The sequence below is a fragment of the Sinocyclocheilus anshuiensis genome, unplaced genomic scaffold, assembly GCF_001515605.1.
Source record: "Sinocyclocheilus anshuiensis isolate Anshui unplaced genomic scaffold, SAMN03320099.WGS_v1.1 scaffold557, whole genome shotgun sequence".
Taxonomy (NCBI): Eukaryota; Metazoa; Chordata; class Actinopteri; order Cypriniformes; family Cyprinidae; genus Sinocyclocheilus; species Sinocyclocheilus anshuiensis.
In genome coordinates this window covers 44512-70542 of record NW_015540883.1, presented here as the reverse complement: position 1 = coordinate 70542, position 26031 = coordinate 44512, and the positions used below count along the sequence as shown (strand labels likewise).

Below are 26031 nucleotides of genomic sequence, written 5' to 3'. Positions count from 1 at the left end.
TAGTTTTTTTATCCAGTTCCTCTCTCTCTCTCTCTCTCTCTCTCTCTCTCTCTCTCTCATTTATTTCCAGGCACCTGCATGGATTTAAAGCGGTCATTTACAGAGCTCCCTTAAACCTGATTCCTGACAGGAACTTTGCTGAAAAATCAAATGCTTGGGTATTAGCGCATCGTCGCCAACCAAGCAACATGTTAAAATGGTGCCACATGCAGGCCTACTACCTTCGGGAAGCAAGAGGCTGTAACCTTAGACAAATTTTACAGGGAAATGATTCTTTATAAATTACACTTCGAAAGAATACTGTAAAATTGATTATGTATAATTAATTGCTTCCAGTGCCTCTTGCACTGCATGTTGTTGACATTTTCCAACGGCCTTTATGTGTTTACTTTGACTAGCCTATACGTTTTAGTTTGAGGAAGTATTTTCTCTTGAAATACAGTAAAGCAAATATTAGACTTAATGCTTTCACTAAAAACTATACTATAATTGTGCAGTCTTAAAAAACAATAATACAACCCAAATGAGCTCCTATGTCAGTCAACTCTTTTTATTCATAAAAAATAAAACCTGCAGGACAAGTGACTCTAGCACGTATTTCTCTGTTTACTGAGTTAAAGGATGGCCATTTATCATCGATCGAGACAGCTGTGCATTTTCTACCTAGCTCTCTTAGACCTTGTCCTAAATTCAGCATTTTTATGGAAAACTGCAGTCATTTTGATTGATGAAATCTAAAGATGTCTAAAACAATCCCAGAGATCCCCAACTGTGGAGCTCCTACTGGGTGCTTCACTCCAGGCATTGTTATTGTGACATAAGGGGGGCGCTTCGTGAGAATACACGAAAAAATCGCGATTTCAGTGTATAAACAGACAGAAAAGGATTTCTTTACATTCGTCCGGGCAGGCAGTGGGAAAGTTGAAGAAACTCTCTCCATTTTATAAGCAAACAATACCACCGCAGTGTCTGTTGACTCCTTCAAAACATAGCCCTGCTCAAAACTCAAGAAAGGCCTTTTTATTAACATGGTGGACTTCAAGTCCACTTCAAATTCGCTGTGCATTTTCTACCTAGCTCTCTTAGACCTTGTCCTAAATTCAGCATTTTTATGGAAAACTGCAGTCATTTTGATTGATGAAATCTAAAGATGTCTAAAACAATCCCAGAGATCCCCAACTGTGGAGCTCCTACGGGGTGCTTCACTCCAGGCATTGTTATTGTGACATAAGGGGGGCGCTTCGTGAGAATACACGAAAAAATCGCGATTTCAGTGTATAAACAGACAGAAAAGGATTTCTTTACATTCGTCCGGGCAGGCAGTGGGAAAGTTGAAGAAACTCTCTCCATTTTATAAGCAAACAATACCACCGCAGTGTCTGTTGACTCCTTCAAAACATAGCCCTGCTGAAAACTCAAGAAAGGCCTTTTTATTAACATGGTGGACTTCAAGTCCATTTCAAATTCAAGTCACTATAGAGTGGGTTTATGGCGCCTTAATACATTAATATTTATATGATATGATTAAATTTTACTGTGCATTAGGGTTGCTTTATTGTGGAAGATGAATTTGCTGATGTGGAACACACTGCAATCAAAATGATACGGCCTGAAAGGTAATTGCGCCAAATGGGTTAGAGAATTTGAGCACTATTTTTTGGTCATTGGTTTACACTTTTCGTGCTTGTTTGCCCATCATCCAAAACAGAAGAAATGTCACCTGCTAAATTGGCTACTGGCCTCCATTAATAATAAGGGTAGCAAGGCAAGGGCAAAATCGGAAATCTTACTTCGCGACACCCAAAGGGAGTTTTAATAAATCTCCCTCTATTTAACAGCTTTTTTCCTCAGACTCCTCCAGGCGAATAGAGGCCGTGTCAAGATTGCGTTTGTGTGCCAGTGCTTAGGACCAGCTGCTCTCAAAAACAGACAAGCCCTTGTCAATTAACTGCTGACGAGCAGGTCTGGAGATCGCCTGAGGCACTGCGGCGACCAGCAGTGTTACAGTTCCCGCAATTAGTATCCATTTCTGTCCAGACCTCCTCGGAGCGCACAGACACAGCGGTCAAATGGCAAAGCATTGCAAAGAAAACCGAATGAATATTTTTTGCCCAGCATTAAGGCGACGACAAACTGTGGCTATTAGGAGAAACTGCCAATGCAGAAAAAAAAAGCCCTATGTATACTCCCAACAAAATGTAAAATTTACGAATCTAAAAAGAAGCAGACAATTACAAAATAAGTACAAAAAATATAGATCGGATGACAACGACATGTATGTCGACTGCTGGCCGCTTTGTGGTTGTCACCATTAACAGCTGGTGGGCATTCCGAGTCCGTCTCGACCATGTGGCCTTTGGCCTGGTGGGGGACCTTCGGACAGGGCCGTCCAGCAGCTTTAACAACCCGTCGTTAGTTTGGGTCAGAGAGGCCAAGTCTCTAATAGGACAAGCAAAGACCCTCGCCAGTGGAAGCTGAGCCGAACAAAACGACTCCAGCCCAGCCGGCCCAGGGAATCATTAGGGGATGCGTTTGTTTAACTAATTAGCAAGCTGGGCAGCCATGGGGAGACTTGTAGGACGAGGCTTTTACTCCGGAGAAGATCTAGAGTTCAAAGTACAGGAGGGGGACATGATCTTTGTAATGCACTGAAGTTCAAGAACAGAGCAAACAGCACATGCCAAAAATGGGCGACGCATTCAACGTGGCAACTAAATGAGGCGAATGGCCCAAAAGAAGAAGAGGAGGGGTCCCGCGTTAAATATGGGAAAGTTTGGGGAACGGGTCGATGGGTCAAGAAAAGTCAACAAGAGAACAGTGTTAATGACAGACGGAATTTAATATCAAAAATACATAAATCTTCAACTGAGGTCAGCAACACAATGCATACAAAGGGGCCAAGTGTTCAAGTCAACACGCTGATTTGTTGTGAGTTGATCCGAGTTGTTATTATTTAACACAAAACTAGAATATAAAGTTGGTAGAAAAAATAAAAAGTTACCCACGTTGTGAATTTGAGCAAAGAGGGTCTTACATACGACACTTCTCAACATTACTACGATGTGACCGCAGATTATGACAGTTTAACCGGTAATTACATAAAAAGGTGGACCGAAATTTATTATTTTTATTATATCAGCGGAATATCTCACAATTGCCACTAAAAGCAATGATGATTAGATGTCTACTATACATCTGTCTCAAACGAGAGACTAGCACGCAATCCTGTTCCTAGATATTGACTTTAAAGCAGAATTTTCTTAAAGGGGTCATATGATGCGATTTTAATTTGTCCTTTCTCTTTGGAGTGTTACAAGCTCTTGGTTCATGCCATGAACAAACGCACGAAGTAGCCCAGTTTTTAAGACTCACACGAAATGCACTTGTCAGCTCATTACAAAGGGTGAGGTTTTTGTTCTTCACACATAGGTTATGATTTCTTTTGTAATCAATTTAGCAGATTCAAGGCAATTTTGCAACATTCTCCAGTGGGACTTAACAAGACAGAAAAAAATGTTTCCTCAGAGGATTCACCTTTAGGAGCGCCTCAATAAAAGAGACATGAGCTCCACGCATCAACGTATAATTTTTAATATATATGCAATAAATGTTCAATTTGTTTTCTGCAATGACGGGAAATAATTTCGTCATATTTTAAAGCCATTATTACATCCGTACTCCCACTCGAGCTCCTTGTGTTTGATTAAGTCATTCTGAGATTGTAGTTGATAGTTAATAACGATACTGTTATGGTCCTCTTGACATTAAATTCTCCACGGGGCAGTTATAAAAGTGCTTCTTTGTCTGCAGACCTCGGCCTTGGCTTATTTCCCTCAACCTGTCAATAACACGTTTTTAATCTGATGTCTCTATTTAGCTTGGGAAAATGACTCATGAAATACATATTGTCGAATTTTATCCAAAACGAAAAACATACTTTTTCAGGAAAAAAAAATATAAACCGATCAATTAACTCAATTTAACTAAAACGTTAATCGGTTAATAAAGCACATATAGAGAATAATTACCAGTGTCTGAATAATTTTACATATACGGCTTGCTTAGATTTCTTGTGAAATTTTCATGTTTGTCATAGTTTAATTTCTGGTCAAGGTGTTGTTTGTTGTTCTGCTGCCTATTGTTCCTTCTGTTGAATAGTTTGGCTCTTTTGCGTATTAATTCTTGACAATTAGCCTAATACTTTTAGGAGGGGGATGTTGTGTGTGTGCACCATGGCGTTAGTGCAGTATGTGCTTGTTTTTCCTAACATTGGGTTTATTTCAGAACTGGTATTCAGTATGATATGTAATGATTAACCACTGGAGTGTTATTTATTTTCGTGCTGTTATTTAGCCTATATGTTGTTTAGTGTATCTTCTAATGATGTATTTTTTTTTATCTGATATTTGCGACTGTATATAAGGGGTTTATCATCCAAAATCACCCAACGTACATGTTTCTGACGTTATCAGTGAGATTAGATTATTACAATTAAAAATACAATTTTCACTTCATTAAGGTAATTGAATTTTATGTCATAATAGGCTACAAAATAAATAAATAAAGAATAAATAATAATTAACACAAAAACATTTGACTTCTTAATTTATTGATTATTCTTTAATCGAAATACACGTCCGAATAAAAATCAGTCATTATTAAAAAAATAAATAATAATACAAATTCTAACATTTTCCTTTGTATTATGCATCCCATTATTCCACATCAGCTTGAGTGCAACCTAAACATCACTGCAGTGACAATAGCTCATGTCATCCTGAAATTTTTGAAACGCCTCGGCAATTTGGAGTGACAGTCATTATCCCATCCATTTAGCGGAATCGCGGGTCCACTAACTAAAGCAATAATAATACAGAATACTCTTCAAGTGAGTCTGATTTAATGTTTAAAAACCGGTGTTAAGACCCGGTAAATGTTGGAGAGAGAAAAAAAATAGCCCAAATGGCCTTTATACATTCCAAAAACAGCCGTTTAATAAATTACAGATTTAAATTGTATAACAAATAAAAATAAAGTAGCCTATCTAACTATTTCCTAATGTTGCACGGCCATAACATCGTACTAGCCTACATTTTAAACCCTCGCGTTCATATAGTTATGCGATGTTTCTTTCATCAATAATTTGAGATAAGTCTTTTAAAAGTCGATTTTCTGCATCCCTTTTTTCTTTTGTTCCGTCTCCTCGCTTGTCCAGAATTACGTTCGTTTCCCTCTATTTCTGATCCTGTTTGTGTTATCCCTTTATTCTGGGTTCGATACACAGCTGCGGAGAGAATACAGTCTTCTTTTTCGATAACAAGCACATTCCTTTTGACTACAGTCTTTGATTTCTCTGGCTTTACACACAGTCTTTGACTGTGAGATGTCAGTCCGTCTCTTTTGTTGAGCTTTGGCTTCTATGCAGATTGGACGGAAAGCCCATCGTCCGATGTGATGGATCCGTTTCGAAATAGGGAAAGGTTAAGGGTGGAAAAGTGAACGGGTTTCCCTGGTAATTGCTTCGGTTTTACGAAAATGCTTTACTCCGTCACTGTTTTCTTTTTCCAGAGACTAAGACATGAACATCAATGCATTCATTTTAGTCATTACATCTGCTTTGACTTGAGATCAAATGGTAATATATTTTCCAAGTTCATATGTTCTCGAAATCGGTCACTTCCAAATAATTATATCCTACACGGTTTATATGAAATAAACAGTTTATCTAAAAATGCGTTGACGTGACGCAGTGCAGAATAAACCAATATATTGTGCGCAAGACATTCAAAGGCAAAAGCAAAGCATTACACTATAGAATGACCCGTATTTGTTGTGTTACGTTTTGTACCACTCACTGCAAGATATCTATACAAATCTGCTCTTTATCAATATGAGCTGCAGTTAAACACTGTGATTCCTCTGAGAATATCCTCTGTTTGCAGCTGCTCTGCCACGTATGGCTGATGGTTCGAGCAGTGCAATGATCTCAGAGGAAAAAACACTGCACAGCACTTCAGCGGTCGCTAAACCCGAGTAACATTCAGCATTAGACAAAATATCCAACAGATCTCAGTTCATTTAAAAGGGATTTTAAGAATGTGAGAGTTTAAAAAAGCATAAACTTAACACGTTAAAATGTACTGGCTACTTACAGTGCCGTGATGCGCCTTTCCGTTTGGTATCCTGTCATATCCTAACAGTGGGCTAATGTAGAGTTTGTCTTGTCTTTTTCTGGGAGATTCACTTTAACAAGTGGAAAGTTTGTGTCCTTCTGCGCCATTTTATACATGATGAGCCGTCAGTAATGGGATTATTAAACAAAAACGGTTTCAGGCGCTGGCGTTAACCTTTTTTAATGCCTAATTAGGTTTTGCAAAGGAATAATTAGATTTTACATCGCTTACATTGCCTATATTTTTCAACTGACGTAGAAACAATTTCATCTTTATTCGACCTTCTTGTCGATCAGCTTAACAATATACATTTAGCGTGACTGTATACAAGATGATTTAAAAATATGCTGTGATCAAATATTGTACATAAATTAATTATGTTGCACATTTGCCCGCATCACTGCTGTAATGCAATGAAGAGAGCGCCCTCTGTGTGCCAAGAACACTTATCGCACATTTTTCTTTATTCTTATCCTCAACCCTGAAAAGTACACAAAATGAAACAGCACGTCTGCTTGTGGCAGTTTACCTGCTTTTGATCTAAAAGTCATGACTGTCATGAGGATTTTAGCTACTACAAATTAAAGACATATTTGCCAATTTAAAATGGGAATAGTTCAGGCTCGGTTTTCTGGTAAAGATACAAACCGTTAGTTAAACTTAAGTTACGTTACGTAACCCAAATTACGTGACATCATGACCTGTTATCCACTGAACCTCTCCTCGCAGAATGTTCATTACAAAATGCAAGGGAGATGTCAGGTCGAAAAAGGTGATGAACCTCTTCCAAAACACGGAGAACGACTCCAAACAAGTTTTTCTTTTAAAGTTATCATTAACATTGCAAATAAACAAATAAAGTACATGTTAAGACAAACATTTTTTTTAAGGGGCGGGGGATTAATAGGTTTAATAATTATGGTTTTAAAAATTACGTTAATTGATTGTGCGCCCAGTGATTGTGTACTAATCCCAAATCTATCTAAAGCACTATTGTGATTCATTATAGTGGTGTTGATTTTGTTGTGGATGGAAAATTGTGCGTTTGCTTGAAATAGGCCTAGTTATTAATCTAAGACCCACACAACGTTTCGCTCTACTGTGTTATTTTTTAAATTGTAATTTTGTGTGAAGGAAAAATTATTTTCGGCCAGTTAAGGTTAAGTTGCTTACTGTGCAGTGTGCACCATCTTCACAGCATTAACATGTATAAGGCACAATAGCACACTTGGGCGGGTCGGAAAAACGAAAGGGCGAGGAGGAAGAAAAGAGACAGCAGAAGGATGCTCACCGAACTTCACCTAGGCCTAAATATCCATTATTCGCCGTTCTTTCTTGATGTTTTTGTTTTCTGAAGATGTACCTATATATTTCTAGGATGACTACAATTTTACATTATATAAACAGACTTTTAGGAGAAAAAAATCGCTTGACTGCAATTGTGTTGTGGTAGACTTAGGCTAAATGGGGAACTGCGTTTTAATGTATGTCACATAGCATGCACATAATGGGTGAGTATCGCTTAATTAAAATGTATCGCCATTTTTATTTTTGTAACGCAATGCTGCACATGGCAAAAAAGGTCTTCTGAGGTGGTCGGCTACTTTATCATTATTGCATGTTTCTAAACTTACGTAGCACGTATCACGTTAAACGTTCGTACAATATTCTTCAGTCCACTAATAGGCTACATACAACGTCAAACGTAGGCTAAAATGATCCCTATTGCACCTTAGGTTGCAGGAAACGTCCATCAACTACCATCAACTTCCCATACATGTTAAATACGGGCCTCATTACAACAAGATCTGGGCATCGTTGTTGACATCGATAGCCTGATAATCAATGCAATATGGCATGATAATATTTTGTGTCATGACGCTAAAGAGAGTTCTACTTTGTGATTACGAAAGTCCTTTGTTTTTGATACCTGAGTCTTCGAAAATTCCATTTAGCATTAATTTAGATAGATATGGGCCACTTACGTTAATGTAGTACATTTTCTAATCACTGTTAATGCACACACACAATGTTAATGCGCGCGCGCACACACACACACACACACACACACACACACACACTCACACACGTATTTGGGTAAAATCATCTACAGAATGCATAATTGTATGTAATGCTAAATACAATACTGTAGGCATTATTGATTTTGTCAGTTTCATTGTCATGTAAGAGCATTTCTAACGTGAGGACAGTAGCCTATTACAGTACAGTACTGTAAGATTTGTCACTCTGCACATCCAAATGTGTACCATATGTCTTTGGTTGGTGTACCAAGTATCTTGGCTTGTTTCCTTACTTTAAGTGCCTGAGTTACCCAGAAAAATATTTTGAAAGTCTGCTACACCATTTTATGAAAGTTCTCCCTTAAATTAACATAGCTAGTTAGTTACAGAGTTAAAAAAAAATACAGCATAAGAAGAATGACCCATTTAGAGTTCACTACAGTGTTAATGCTAGTGTGGTTGTCAGTGTAATCCTGTTCTGTGTGCTTTGCATCTGTGTGCAAGTCTCCAAACAAAGGAGCACTAAAGGCTGAGTGGTAACTGCATAGCCTTATAATGACATTGTGCTTATAATGGTCCACATTTTTGTGTAATCACATTACACGTGTGTTTTGGCTAAATTTTTTATGCTTAAACTTTCATGGGAACTTCGAACTGCGTCCTCTAGGGGTTATCCTCTGGATACCTACTTTAACAGGGTGTTGCTACTAGGGGTCTGTTGAGACAGTTCCTTCAGCACATACAAAGAGAAACGTGCGGCAGATAAAATCCCAGAAAATATTGAGATATATTTTTTGTCAATATTGCACACCCCTAATATATTTAACGTTTTGTTTAGAAAATAAATAAATATGAGAAGTGCCCTTTTTTCCACTTTGAGCCCCTGCCCAACAAAATGTCTGTGCACTTCCCTGCATAGGCTCACTGAACCCTTTTAACATACTGTGAATATATATTGGGCCTATATAGTAAAAATAATGTAAATTTATAACACTGTTTTACCCTGCCATTAAATTCCACAACTATGGGGTTTTCTATAACAGCTGTTGAGTGAGTGACTGTATCAGCCGAGCAATTTGAGATGAAAGGAAATGCTAACAGATTATAGACCTCGACTTCTATTTTAGTTTTAAAAATTGGCATTATAATACTTCAGGCAGTTTCATTACCTGCAAGACTTTTATGGCAAAAGTTCAACTTAAAAACAGACGTATGAGTGAATTCAAGTTATTGACACATGTCAATATTGACATTTTTCCCAATCATCTCAAAGGCCATTTTCCCCCAATTTACCAAATTCACCTATTTCACAGTAAGAGAGAAGTGACACCTAGAGGACGGTTGAAGCCCCATTTTTAAAATCACATACAGGAACATAAAATAAGATACAAGTTAATAACAGAGCACAGTGTTTGGCTTACAGTTTTTTATCAGTGGTTCACAAATATGCTGTAAAAAATAGATTTTGAATTTATTTTAACTTGAAATAAATATAATTGACATAACTGTACTTTTTTAATTGCTAAGCATCTTATATGATCCTACTAATTTGAAATTTGTACAGAAATTACCTTCCATTCCAGTTGCAACTGGCAGTGTAGGTTAAATCTGAACATATAATCACATCTCGCATTATGTAGACTGCATAGTGTCAGTAGATTGATTAACTGGATCTATAACATCAAACTATTTGGACTTGACTAGAGCATAAAACATGCCTGCTCAATATGCATGCACAACATATTATTAATGCACACAAAGCATATATTAAATATGCCGGTGCTTTTTAAAAGTTTTTAACTGCCCTTTCTTTTGAGATAGTAAGTTAGAACAGCCATCTGAAATAACAAAGTCAAATAAAAAATCAAAATACCAAAGGTAATTATTTAGTTAAAGTAGTTAAGATGACTTTCAACCGAAAGTTGAAACGAAAAGTTAAACATTTGAATCCAGTCTTATTGGGATGACATCATCGGTTCTCAGCTATTTATCATAACCATATTACATTGTCTTCCATGGAGCTTCTTGATCCTTTGCATATATTTTTCCCAGATTCCAAAATAAGGGACAACAAAATCCTAATTTACTCTTTCACAACATTAATCTGATTAATCTTTATTCAGATTAATCAGTCACCTTGATTTATGGGGTCCAGAATTAAAATGTTTTATTGATGGGCCTCTTGCATACAGTCCCCCCTCATCACAGGGTTCTCTGCCTTAAAGGATACCAGATAATCCATGTGCTGACTCAGTGGCTGTTGGCTGCTGGACGGGTGGGGGCCAGCGTTTCTCAAATTTGCTGAAGAACAGTGGGTCGGTGAAGGGCCCTCTATACACAATGGTTTGCAGCAGGTAGACCAGTGCCACTACTAGGCTGGAGACCAGAAAGAAGGGAATGAAGGGACGAAGATGTGTCTACACAACTCCCATACCATAACTAAATCCACCATGGTCACGGTAATGGGTGGTCTTACGGGATGTCGATGATGGTGGAATGGGCCAATCGAGGCTATCTGAATCCATGTAATTGGAAGCCTCTGGATCAATGGAATCCTTGGTTGACGGTTATATATTGATGGTTGATCCACCCAGGAAATCAAAATGAACAATAGTTAAATACTATGGAGCATCCAACAAAGGTAGATGTTCCACTTGTCAGCATTTCCTGAGTATTGCATGATCCTGTGCGTCTTAAGGCGATCTGTGGTCTACTCAGTCAGATCTTGACAGATGAAACACAATTTGCAGAGAACACTCCAGAACCCTAAAGACAGATTCATCGATTTCCTCATGTGCTCTTATTTTTCTCTTCTTCCGACTCTTAACTCTCTCTCTGTGGGTGTTTGCATGCACTGACAGAGCTGCTGTCTGTCAGGACTTCATAAGATCACTTCGCCAGTTTCATACCAGCCGCACTCAGGGAAATACAATACTTTGAGAGAGATACTCTGAGAGAGTGCAAACGATGTAGGGATAAGATTCCTATATGTATATATAGCACCAAGTGACTGGAACATTTTGACGAGGAGGGTGTCCAAAACAGTGACACTGAGCCATTTACTTCATTGTGTCAACAACCTTAAATTCATCAGTGTTGAACAGCATGTGCACCTTGCATAATCATTTTCCTCTCTTTATTCTTTACCTCCCTTTACCAGCACAAACATCAAGGTGTAGTAACAGTGAGGTGATTTATAGCTTCAGCATGGAGCAGATGCCCCTCATGGGTTTCATGTTCTAAAGCCATCAAAACAAAAACTGCTGAAAGAATTCAGTCAGCATGAGTTCTGTATTGGAAGTCACTCTGTGACCTAAGAAATTAAACAGGAGATAGAGCAATGTTCTCTGTTCTTTAGGGTTATTGTGAATCATTGGATCAATTACACTCTTTCAGTCTTTCGGAATCAGTTACCCTTTTTTAACATTTGACTTTGATATATCAAATGGTATCTTATTACTTGTCATAAGTTGAGTCATGCAACTGCTGTAAAAAGAGACTTAACCCACTGCTCTGCACATTTTGTTTGTCATGCTTATTTAACAGAGCAGTGGGTTCCCACGACCGGAGTTGACATCCACTGATGTAAACAACACTAGGGCTGTGTTCAGATCGATACTGCTATACTTGCTATACTTATCATTTCTGAAGTTTGCAGCATGTGAATTGTGAAATGTGTAGAGAAATTTGAAATTTGTAGAGGACATTGTATATAGAATGAAGAACACTGCATTGAAGAGGCCTACTGTATCCTATAATGTAAAGTACTTGAGTGGACATTCTATTTCCCATTCAGAATGAGGTAATCGTATGCATTTGAAAACATATAACCCAAGTAATCTTGACATGTGATAGTAATGACAATATTGAATATATAAAAATGAAATGTATTTAATTTATTAAATAACATCCATTTTGATAATAGAAAAAATACAGGTTTAGAGTAACATGAAAATTCATTTGCATTCTTGTTTCCTTTAACTATTTCTTAGAAAAATATATATTATAAAATATATGTTATTAATTTGTATAGAAAGAAAGCTTAAAAAATCTGAGGGACAAGATTAAAATAGACAAATTGTTGCAGATTTAACCTTTTATGCACTCAAACCATTAAAGAAAGAAAAAGAAATTGCATCTATGATGATCCACCTTTTAAAATGGAATTGAATGAAATCTTTAAACTTGCACTTCAGAAGTTCCTCTAATTGAAGAATCACCCTTAAACATAAAATGAGATTAAAATGCAAAATAACTGTTTATTTAGGTGATAATAACACAGAATGTAACAATGCAGTGAATAATAATGCAAATACTGTGGAGACATCTGTCAGCACTTCCTATTTAGCGTACTAAATTTTAGTTCAACAACAGAGTAATGCAGTACTGTTCTGCAGCTTTGCTCGTGTTTAGAATGAATAGGCTCAGAGCTATTTTGAGGGCTCTTTTGCCATGAAATATTGTACAATATGTTATGTTTCTGATTTCAGACTTGCAGATGTAATGAGTCAGAGGACAATGTGGGATGTGAATTTGAAATCAGTAGTCAAACCAAAAAGTAACTTAAACATTTTTAAAGGCCTGAAGATATAATAAACGTCATGTGTTCAAGCATTTGAAGAAATGAAAATCTGTACTCAACAAAGAATAACATATTCATCATCCACATTACATACAAAAATCCCTATCAATACCTTTAAAAAAGCAGATTATGACAACAAAATGGTTCTGACACTTTCATGTAGTGCTTCTATTGCTCATTCACAACATTTATTGCATTTTCATTATGATCTGTCTCTTGTTCTGTCTTCCTTTCAGATTCTGATCCCTTTTTCTCTGTCTCCTCAGTTTGTTTAATCTCATCCCTCTCTCCATCTCCATTACCTCCAGAAACCCCTTGATCATCTTCTTTGTTCTTGTCCTTCTCCGTGCTCTCTTTTTCCCTCCTCTCTTTCTCTATCTTTTGAGAGGTGATGACAGAGAGCCTGTACATAGGTAAAAACACACAGAGGATCTGGGTTGTTGCCCATTAGTAACATATCAGACACTTCCAAAAGGGGGCAGCAGTCAGCAAGAGAGCTGAAATTGAAAGAGAGTTTGTTTGTTTCATATTAACTGCAGACTCTCAGATGTTTGACAGCTACATATGAAACCAAAAATGCACAAAAAATACTCTTCTTCACACACCACATCTTTTTGCCATAATGTAATACTGCTCACATATTTACATATTTACACACACACATTCAAACGTTAACATACTCTGTACAGAAGGCCAGAGTGAAATTCTTCTCCTGTTCACTTGCTTTGAGGGAGGAGAAGTCAAAAGCAGAGGGAAAGAAGCGATGAACAAGTGCACAGAAAGCCAGGCCATCACTCCAAGAAGAAGAAGAGTTTTCTATGTTGACACCCTTTGAGATACAAAATATAATGAAAATAACCAGATCTCACAGGAATTTTTTTTTAAATGATTATTTTATGAGGTGGCAAATTTCATATGAATTTGTATGATTTTTATAAAAAACAAATGTAGGATTACTCCACTATAGGTCATACTAGCCTAAAGTGTTTTGCTCATACTAATGAATTTAGTTTTGTTGGTGAGCACATACTCTCAAATATACCTAAAAATACCATTGTAAAATTCTATATGGCATCCACCCTGACTAAGGTATATAGATTTCTTAGTTCTCCAATATAACGTTCTTATTAGAACCTGTTTATAAACGTGAGTGTTTACAAAATGTGTGTTTCTTAGGAATTTTTAACTTACCTCAAATTTCTGTGTTTTGTTCCTGGACCACTGGAGAATTTTCTGTTTAATTGATGCTCCACCAGCCATACCTATAAATGTCCGTTGAACTTTAAAGTTTCTGACACATGGAGTCCTACAACAAACCAACATATATTTACACACATCAGACTACAAATCCTACAGCAACAGCAGAGAGATTATTGAACAAATGGACCTATTTAATAAACAGAATTCTACGGAAGTCCTAAGAGGCCATGGATTATTATTTTTTTTCTTTCTTGTTTTGTCGTGATAACGACTTAATTATCTCGTTATCTCGACATAACGGGAGTTGTTTTCTCGTTATCACGACTTAATATTTTCTCGTGATCTCGACAGCTGTAATATATGGAAGTCCTGAGAGGCCATGGATTATTAATATTTTTCTTGTTTTCTCGTGAAGTATCAAAAGTTGTTGTCTAAGGTACACAACTGCGCCAACAGGTGGCACTATAGACCTGAATATAACTGATGGGGTGTTGTATACTGTATATCCACTTTACTGTACACGTTTGGGACAGAATAAGGACCTTCATGATCGCTATAATTTGTGCAGTATTGATCATTAGCCTACTAACATTTAATTAATTCATAAATGTTAAATGCTTGAATCAATATGATTATTTTGTCTATCGTTAAGTTCTTGCTAGATGCGTGACTCATCACAGTTTTCATAGCGTTCCGTGTCATAAACGAACTGCTTATTAAAACCAGTGTTGAATATATTGAAAATATAACCCATGGCCTCTTAGGACTTCCGTAGAATTCATTGCTGATGATGGCAGTATTTTATTTTATTTTTTACATTAAAGAATATAGCAATTGTGTGGGTGAAAGCACGTGGTATTGTGACAGGAACTTTTCCACGACATTCTAATTTATTGAGATGCACCTGTATATGATTATGAGGTTTATTACAATGATAAAGAAATATATCATCATTAGTAGGGTGTTAATAAGATGACTTACTGGTCCTTCTGAAACTTGGCCATGGCATCTCTTCTGGTCGAGGGTCGAGCAGATAACTTGGTGGGGGCTCTAAGAGCAAAGGTTGGAGCTGTTCCACTTTTTCTTCCCAGAATTTCTGACTTGTTCTTGATATCATCTTTAGTCTCTTTTTTCTCTTTTATTTCTCTTTCATCTTGTTTATTTTTAGTTTTGCCTTCAGTTTCTTTTGTTCTCTTGTCCTCTTCTTTGTGCTTTACCTCAGGGTTTCCTTCTTTGTTGCAGGAATCATTCTCTTTCCTGTGAAGGTCATTGTTACTCTTCTTTTCATCTTCTTCTACCACATTTTTTTATTTTTATTTACTCCTGTCTCTTTTTCTTGTTCTCCAGGTTTAGGTTCTTTGATATCCTTCTCTTGTTCTTCTTTCTCTTCCACCATGTTGGTATTCTCTGTGACTCCGCCCTCTTGCTCACATGCCTCAATGTCACTGGCTTCAGCTTTTGTGTTCTCTTGGTTTTCTTTGTTGTTCTCATTAGCTCCACCCTCTGTAGTATCAGTCCCACCTCCTGGCTCCGACTCTGCAACACATTCCAAGGGCCCATTCCAAACACAAAATGACACCAAAGTACAAAATGTATTGAATTTATGTTTTATATCTGGGAGATATATATATATATATATATATATATATATATATATACAATTAGTTTGTAAGCGAAGTGGTTAGCCTACTAGCTTAACATATAGGGAGTCTCATGCACTTATGCATTGTTCTATTCCATTTTGTAGTAGTGTGTTCACACAGAAAATTCCAAAAAGAAAAAGTACACTTCAGATTCTCATATGATGCGCTTAATTAACAAAGTGTGGAATGTCGGACAATTCATGCACTCAGCTAACGTAGCACTTTCTAGTGAAAAAGACATTGATTGTGGAATGGATTCCAGAATATTTCCTGATTTTTTTGTCAAGGCCATGTGACCTGACCACCTGTTGACTGCTTCTTTGTAATCTCCAGGGCCTCCTCTACGATATGACATATTGTTTTGGCCTTTCGGGTAAATGGTCAGCTCATGAAAAATCATCAAAGTAGCAAAAATCTCTTGCAATACCAGCATCTACCTGGGCGCTCTCGCTCCATGGATAAAAATTTGGAACTTGGACATACATTTTGGAAATTATCCCTAGAAAACGAGCTTCTTTGAATGCAGTAGAACATAGAGCTGCTCAGGCTGGTCTTGGGATCTTCATCCGTGAAGATGATAGAGAGGAAATGTAAAAGCAAAGACAGTCTGGCAGGTGATTTTTCAGGGAAGAAGTGCACATCACATCGAAAGTTAGAACAGGCTTTTTGGGAGCCAGACACCAATGGTGCAATTACAATTGTATGTAGCTACACTGCTGGCAAAGAGTTTCTTCAGGAACAAGTGTTTATCACAGAAACATAAAAGTTGAAACAGACTTTTTGGAAGTAAGAAGTTACAAGTTCGAAGTTATTTTATATATATATATTTTTTTTGTTGTTTTTTTTTTTGCAAAAATCTCTAAATCCACCTCTTTAGACAAGACATTGTAAACAGTTGCAAAACTGTAAACATTGCATCTAACTTTATTTAAATGTCACTCTAAACTTTTAAACATTTATACACATCACCACTGCACATATGTTCTCTTATTTTCACTTTCTTTCCAAAACTGTAATTACTACAGTTATTTTTTCCTGCAGATGGCCGTTTTCTGTCCCTAGCACCTAGATCAATATTCAGAAACAACTTATATTTCATTTAGATCATAATTAAAGTGTTTTTTAATAAAAATGCAAGGTAACACTTTATAATAATGTTCAGTTGTAAGTCATTTATAAGTGATTAGTTAATGATGAACTAATCATTTACAAAACATTCATAAGCGATTAATAAGTGATATGCTAACAATTTGTGTATGTTTTGTTAATTCATTTACAAGTCACTTACAAGTAATTAGTTAATGAACTAATCATTTACAAAAACTATGACATGACTATGAATTCATAAATGATTAATAAGTGATATGTTAATATTTTTAATCTATGTTTTGTAGCTTAAGTTAAAGATAATTTACAAGTGATTAGATGATGATGAACTAATCATTTACAAAACATGACTATACATTCACAAATGATTAAGTAATATGCTAACGATTTACAAATCTGTTGTGTTATCTTAAAAAAATAGCATCATGAAATAATCAAACAGATCCTTAGTAAATGCTTAATAGTTAGTAGTTAAGTTACTTTTCAATAAATCATTGAAATGTCAACATTGTAGTATCTCAATAAACATTTGTTAATCATGAACAAATGATGATTAAGTTACGTTATCATATATGGCGAATAACTGTAAATGGCTTAACATCATATTATATGCAGTTTTATTGTAAAATGCTCTCAAATGTATGGTTTTTGCAAGTAAAAACTATGAATTACCATAGAATTCATGGTGGAAAATAATAAAAAAGACATTCCCAGAAGTCCCTGCATGACACATCACATATGATTATATTTTATAAAATTAATTTTGTTTCTGGACTGGCCACTTATGACGAACTTTGATTCATCATTTAGTTTTCAATTTGACCATTTGTATTATCATGCTGGTAATTGTAATTACATTTTAAGGTAAAAAGCATATTTTGTTATTCATTCAAGTAGATTTGTATATTAACATTATATCACTTAAAGCTGCAGTAACTTTTTTTGGTTAAAATTGATCCGAAATCGATATTTGAGCAAGTAGCCAGCCAGTGTTAGAAACTATCACCTTACTTTAGCCCAATTCACAACGGTCATCTTATAATAATGTTTTCTAATTTAAGTGGTACGGGTAGGTTTTAGTGGGAAATCCGAGCATGGCGCTCCGTCATGTCACATCTGTAAACATAAAGAAGTTGTCCCGGCTACTAGGCTATCGCATGTGAGGATCCTGCAGGTGGAGGATCGTTTATAGCATTTTCTCAGAGCAGCTAGAATAATTAAATGTATAATTTTTGATGACGGATTTTAATCCAGAAAGGATTATGTGTTTATGAAACACATGTGAATGAAACTAAATTATATTGCCGTTTTAAATGTGCTTCTGATTACAGAAAATGCTTATTTGAGTCATATATTCCAAGACATAGGCTAGAATCTGTGAGTGCAAAGTACAATATCCACTCCTGTGCGGTGACTGACAGCCACACATACTCCTCAAAACATTCGATTCATCCGTGCTGGAGCCAAGCCACCGCACAACCCACGCAAAGAAGATAATTCTGCACACAGCTGCAATTGCAGGTTTTCAGACAGAGATGGCGACAAAGAGGCAAAATTTACGGACTGCAGCTTTAATGATATATACGATTATAAGTTCAGTTTAATCAATATGTGATCACATAATACCTGAGACATTGTCACCACATTTTTTGCTATGAATTTCTGGCAACCGTAGCTGCCATTCATTTTCTGTAAATTGAAGGATGTAAGGATATTTTTTACAGTGCATTTACTAGTGATTTTACGGTCACTTCCCATTTAAGTGCTTGATCAGACTAAGCTGCAATGTGCATGAAGCGAAGGTCAAGATAGCCACATTATTGTCCTGAATTTTCCCTGCTGTTGTGATTAAGCATTACGTGTTCCTTCCCCTTTTTTCTTTTACTAGTACTTCATTGTGAAATATATATGATGTGAAATGTATCAACACTATGAATGTATGTGTTTTTGTCAGAGCGTAGCTTCAAGAGCTGTTTGCTTTCCTGGTTCTTCTTGTGGCATCTGCTGTGGCTTTCAGTGATGCAGTTGAGACACTACTTGTTCATCGGGACTTTAAACCCGATGCTAAATCATCTGGCTGCTGGAGACCCAGGCCTTGGTATACACACACATACTGTATTATCCTCATGTCTGGCTATTTATGTGCAGGTGAAGCCATGCCTTTGAGCTCTATGAATAGATATAGACATGCAAACAGAAATTTGAATAGATATAGACTGTGTCATGTGTGTATCATGAGTTTGAATTCTGTTTTTGTCATTTTCTTGGATGTAAACAGTTATGTTGTTTTTGCTTAGTCAGTAGATATACAAATGCGTTTGCATTCACTCAGCTGTGTGGGATCCTGTGTGCCCCCTGGAATGGCCTCATCATGGACCGTCACAAAGGAAAGCAGCGAGAACCAGGTCAACACATAAATGCACACATTTCCTTAGGGTCATATCCAGAGAAACTGAATTTTCTTATTTTTGTTTTAAGTATTCAGTATTCGGTATATGAAAACATTAGGTAACTCACTCCCTAGTCCAAAAAGTCAATTTATTAAATTAAATAACATTTAGATGTAAATGGTCCTCCTCCTGACATAAATGTAGAACACTGGGCTGTTACCTGAATCACCTTTATGAGATTGTCCGGGTCATAGTCAAGCACGGCATTAGCATCATCATCTTTTTCATCATCATCATCATTTATTTTTATTTTTTGGTTAGGTGCAGACATATCTGCAGTTTGTGTGGTTTGTAAAAAAATACCGAATAGCAAACAGTATATACTCTAGGCTGTTATCTGCCAAAATGCAGATTCGTAACACAACTTCTTACGCAAATTAGATTGGGGGAGGCATTAGTAGGTTTGATTTGTTTTAATAATTTATATACAAATGTATTAAATAACTACATTATATCAATATTTACTATTGAGTTTAAAATAACAGAAAGATTTGACAGAATTTGAATCAGTATTTAATTAATATTGTTTATCATATATACCATATAAATAAAGTAATTGTTTTAGTTCAATGATAACATAAAAGCCAATTATTCATTAAAGAATTTAGTTTTAAAAAATTTAAAATGAAAAACTGTACAAAAATGTACAAAAAAATCACGTTCCTCACAGTGTTAATTAGATTGTAAAATACTGTGCTATACAGGACAAAGTGAACAAGAAGCAGACTTAAAGGCAGCCATATTGTCTCTGTCGCTGACGGCGCTGCACTGTGTGCTGTTTTCAGTGTGTGCCGCCACCCCCATCCTTCCTCTGCAGTACCTCACCTTCATCCTCCAAGTCCTCAACAGACCCTTCCAAACGCTGCCTTCATCAGTGTGGCGTGAGTCATCATAGGCCCATAAGAACATTAAAGGGACAGTCCACCCAAATATAAAAACAACCTATACAAACCTGTATAACTTTCTTTTGTTGGTAAAACTCAAAAGGAAATAAAAAAAAAAAAATAAAAAAAATATATATATATATATACTGGCTGCAGTTTTAATAGTTTTATATTTTGAAATTACATTAGGGTAAATAACAACAGTTAATTTTAGATGTTACTTAATGTTACTTAGATGTTAATTTTAGATACTTTTTAAAAATGTTTTTAGGAAAATAATATACCTTAAAATAATATACTCCAGTGTGAACCGAACTTAATGTGTTCGAACACTTAATTGCATGTTATTTACAATTAAATAAGAATGTATTCTAGCTTAAACTTATATTAAATGCAGTTATTTGAACTTAAGAGTGCTTTTTGACACAATTAAGTAGGACTTTAAGTATGTTATTTCTTAATTACTTCTATTGTTATGGTATGTGGTTAAAGTGAACTGTCAAATGTAATGACAAGCATTTTATGGAAATCTAAAAATATACTTTAATGTAATTTATATTGACACCTTTATGTCACATTTAAATATATTTGTAATTACACATTAGTAACAATGAAGTTGCAATTTAATTTAATTTAAAATATATTAACTTTAACGGCAGTATCAAATAACACTACAGTTAAATTATAATCAAGTACTATGTGTATTAGTATGTTAGTCAACACATCAAAATCAGTGTACTTTAATGCATGACAAAAGGTTAAATAAAATGATTTAAAATGTACTCTAAAGTAAAACATTTAATTGGACATTATTAAAAAGTGCATTTTTAAATTTGCATTTAAGCGTGTTAAGATCCAGTCATGACTAGCCTCTGTAAGTACACTTATGTGGCCTTTTATTTAATTAATACTAGATTATCTGCAAGTACAGATTTTTAAAATTATACTTTTAAGATTTGAGGTACACTACATTCAAGACAACTGCAATACAACTGAATACAAGTGCACACTTCTTTTTCACAAATGTATGCATCAATAAGTAAAATAAAATAGTTTTGGGTATAAGTAGTTTATGTGTAATTGTAAATGTGTTAAAGGTATTTTTTTTCAGGTTTCCATCTGTACACTTTGGAAAGCTATTTGGAACGGTGATGGCTCTCTCAGCCGTGGTCTCGCTGATCCAGTATCCCTGCTTCACCCTCATTAAAGGACCACTGGGTGGAGAGACCCTCTTTATGTAAGCTTCTAAATGCCTAAAGTAAAAGCATTACATACAGCAGTGAGTAATGAACACACACACACACACACACACACACACAGTCATGGTATTGAGGGTACATTCACTCCCCCCACCTACAATCCCTACCGATACAGAGACTTGAACACACGACCTTTGGGTTACAAATCTGACTCTCTAACCATTAGGCCATGACAGCCCCCCTGGTAAGTGTGTCTTACCCACATGCACTTTGTGATAAGGTGAAGTTACATTAGCAAAATGTCACTGGCAAAAAAATAAATGTCCATTGTCTCTGGTCAATAGTGTAGCGATATATGAAGCACAGCTCACACAGAAGTCACTTTCAAACCATGGGCAAACAAATGCAACAAATCCAACTTCAACCCATGCACTGGGAAATCTTTTGCTCTCATGTGAAATTACTTGTTATATGGATTCCTGTTAAAATGACAGGATTTTTCCTGTGAAAATTCACAGAACAACAGAAAATGTGACCACACCTTTAGATTAAAATAAACATATATGTGAGCAAATGACCCAAGTGCAACCTTCCAGTGGAGATTATGTGTGTGATTATTGCAGATATGTGGACAAAAACATTTATTATGGTTTATTGGTTGGTTTATTTTATTTCTAAGTCTTTCCTTGGAACTTTTTTCTGCAACATTAGCCTATTCAAGTCTGACAAACATCTCCCATCTTTCCATGTCTTAGGAAGAAAAAGGTTGGAGTCAGCTTCAAAATAAGATACAGCTGTTTATCTTTCGAAATTCTCTAGTCCTAAGTCATGAAAGGCATTTGTTTGGCAGAGATAGATTCAGCATATTTGTCATTTTTTCTGAGAAGTTCTGTTGTGTTGTTCACACACCCATCAAGAAAAAAAAAACACAAGAACTGTTTATTTAAAGAATTTCTGACATTTAAAAAAAGTCCCTGTTTTAGATCAATAGTGTTGATTGAACTGTAACAATTGATTTCTCTAGGTGAACATCGGTCTGACTGTTCTGAGTCTCCTGGCCTTCATCAACCCTCTTTGTGTTTACCTGCACTGTAGGCGTCAAGAAGCCCAGCGAGCCAGTTCCAACAAAAGTGCCTCTTCATAAGCCCTCTAGGCAAAGGGAATATCAACCTGACCCAGGGGCGGATTGGCCATCTGGCAATTCTGGCAAATGCCAGAGGGTCCGGACCATTTTTTTTAATGTGGGCCGGTCAGATTTTTTTCTAAATATATATAAATAAAATTGTTTTTTACGGGCCAACAGCGCATAGGACAGGTTTTTATCGCTTGCACGATTTCTCTATGGTCATAATAATAATAATGTTAATAATAAATAAATGTTAAGCATTTGGCCCAGTCTGCCTGGTCCCGAGATGGGCCGACCGAACCGTTCAGTCAAAATCAAGCACGTCATCAGAGAGATTGCAACACGAGCTAATTTTCAGTAAAAGCTAGATAATGGACCGTAAAAAAGGAAAGGCAGTGTAGCATTTTTTATCACTGATTATAATGAGTTCTATAGTATTTTGAGTTGCATCCTGAGCCGCCCACGCTCTCTCTTGTCTTTAGGCTGCCCGCCTATCATAATTTTCTCGCCTGCTCCCCTTTCCACGGCGGCCCGCTACGGATTTTTCTCAGTTGTTTGCCAGTATGTCGCTCTCGAAATCGGCTTCTTATCCTGGGGATAGTTATCACGGGCCTGCTCGGCCGGGTGTGGCACGCTTATCGCCTCTAAGGATCTTCTCCTGTTCTGCGTGGTCTGCCTGGGCCTCAAACATGCAGAGGAAGCCTTGGAGAACCGCGAAAATTGCAGTCATTGCCTTAGGTTGCCTAAAAAGATCCTTCGGTGCCGTCTTAAAGTTGCCGCGACCCAGTGCGTCGAGCTCAGCCTTTCCGATTCAGATGGGGGACACAGCGATGACGACGCGCTACCGGGGGCCTCCCGGGGTGCAACATCTCTCGACTGGGCCGACCAGCCCAATCCGGTTCCGGCGATGATGGCCTTCTCGGGGTCTCAGAGGACGAGGAGGCCATCCTGCCCTCTGGCGTTCCCCAGGCTAACGCCCCCGTGGCCTTGCTCCAATCCATCCTCCTGGACATCTGTGAATGAGCGGTCGCTCGCTTCAACATTGAGTGGCCGGCTCCACAGAGCGCCACTGACCAGGAGAGGGATATTTATGCCGGGAAGCTGCTGGGACCCACTCCCGGCCCGAGGAAACAAATTTTCCCTATCCTCCCAGCATGCGCGAAGCACATGAGGCATTACTGGAGCAATCCACTTAACCTCAAACACGGTCTTGCGGGCCTCGAGGTTAAGGATATGGCGGTGCACGGCTTGGGTGATCCCCCCATTATCGAGCCTTCTATCGCCAGGCATCTTAGCCCTGTCCAGGGCGGGCTGCTCGGCCCTCCAAAGCCGGTATTGCAGAACAAAATGGATCGTTTTTCTGCCTCAGTTCACCAGGCCACATATAAATCCTCGGCCTTGTCTGTCAGGGCGCTTAACGTTTCCTCTCTACTCTCCGCGTACCAGGCGGAACTTTTGGACTACTTAGGGCAACAACTAGAGTCGCCTTTGCCTACTTTGTGGAAAGAGATTCTCATGGTTAACGACCTCGTCCTCCGGAATGCTCGTCAGGCCGTCCAAGCCTGTGGGTGTTCTATGGCGCTTTCTGTGGTGGGAGAGCACGCGCTTTGGCTTAATCTGTCGGGGCTCCCTGACAGTGAAAAAAGGGGCACATCGCGGGCGCCCCCATGGAGCCTGGCCAGGCTCTCTTTGGCCCTGCCGTTGCGTTGATGCAGCAACGATGCGACGACAAAAAGAAGGAGGACGAGGCTTTCAAATTGTGCTTTCCCTGGAAGACAGCTCCACGCCAGGTGCCCCCTACACGTTTGCCTAACCCCCCTGCCACGGGACGACATTTCCAGCAGGGCAAGGATAGGCCCTGCAGCAGACTGCCTCCACGGCAGAGTAATCCACCCACTGCAAAGCCCTGGGGTAGATCGACTCCCGCCGTGGCCGGGAGACCCTCGAAATCTACTCCCTCTGAAATCGACTCTAAACGCAAGCAGCTGGCCTGATGTTCGGCCGTTAGGGGCACCGAGTATGCGTTTGTGGGCCACAAGCCTTTCAGACTCGCGTCTTGCCCCAGAGCCCCCATCCAAGAGACGGAGGGCTCTCTTGGAAGGGTCGGCCACCTTCCTCCCGAGGCTGTCCAGCCCAGGTATTCAGTGGACGTTGTGTGTTCTCCCCCCTTGTTCAGGGGGTCTGTTGTGAGGAAAAGTTCACAAGCAGTGTCACCAAACCACATACTTTGTTGCCCTCACCCAAATAATAAAGGCTACGGCCCCTGTGCACACACAAAACACAAAAAAACACAATAAATCAAATGAATTTGTTTCAAGGAGAGTGCATCTCTTTACAGAGAGAGAACATCTCTCCGCAGAGAGAGCATACCTCTCTAAACCCCTGCATGTCACCTCTAGTCTGTCCACTAGATGGCGCCATTGCATCACAAATGAGCGAACAGGCAGACTTGCCAGCTCTAAGCAGTTCTCCGGTTCGTGTAGGAATTCTAGCGAATCATGTAACAGCCTGGCTGTCTGTGTCAGCTCCCGAATGGGTGATTCACACAATAACGAAGGGGTACAGACTTCAGTTTGCCAAAAGACCCCCACGTTTCAACGGAGTTATCTCTTCTCATACGGAAGAGAGCTCTGCTCACATTCTGAAAGACGAAATCTCCTCCCTCCTTGAGAAAGGAGCGGTTCGAGTGGTCCCTCCTCACTTACGCAGTCAGGGGTTTTACTCACGTTATTTCCTAATTCCAAAGAAGGATGGTTACCTCCATCCCATCTTGGATCTCAGGGTGTTGAACAAACATTTAAGGAAATACAATTTCAGAATGTTAACACACGGTCTCTCTTGCGCTCAATAAATCAGAACGATTGGTTCACATCGATCGATCTGAAAGATGCTTTCTTCCACATAAGTATTTATCCTCCGCACAGGAAATTCCTTTGTTTCGCCTACCAAGATGTGGGCTATGAATTCATGGTCCTCCCGTTTGGTTTGGCTCTCAGCCCACAAACTTTCTGCCTGTGCACGGAGGCGGGTCTGGCCCCGTTGAGAATAGTGGGTCTCAGGATTCTGACATACAGTATATAGACAATTGGCTGATTATAGCCGATTCAAGAAAGAATGTGATGCAGAACACTGCCCATGTGCTCGCCAGTGGTGGACGAAGTACACAAATCAAGTACTTGAGTAAAAGTACAGATACGTATAATAAAATATTACTCCAGTAAAAGTAAAAGTACTCCTTTTTCAATTTTACTCGAGTGAAAGTACTCGATTTTTTATGTACTTAAGTAAAAAAGTACTGATAGATAGATTTATTTTGCAATTTTATATAGTCTACTTAATTTAATTTTATATTAGCACATATTTTTTATAATCCTACTGCTCAAAATACCTGGGATTTTCCCAAAATAACCACTATATGGAGTCAAGATATATTTGTGTTGTTGATATGGACTACGTTGACGAGAGTGATGTAGTAATGTTCACTGTGAAGGTTACATTGCGATGTACCTGAGAAAACAGATTTGACCATCTGATTTTCACCAGTAAGAAAAAAGTGTTTTAAAGCTTTGTTTTGCAGAACATCACATTTATATATGACATGAGAATAAGGCCTGAAGTTAGGAAGAACATTTTAAGGAAAATATAA

The 26031-nt window shown here is 37.8% G+C and overlaps 1 pseudogene; it reads right to left on the bottom strand.

Annotated features, from left to right (window-relative positions):
• Window positions 1–12944: 12944 nt before the first annotated feature.
• LOC107688603 (smoothelin-like protein 1) lies at window positions 12945–23115 on the bottom strand (annotated as a pseudogene).
• Window positions 23116–26031: the final 2916 nt, after the last annotated feature.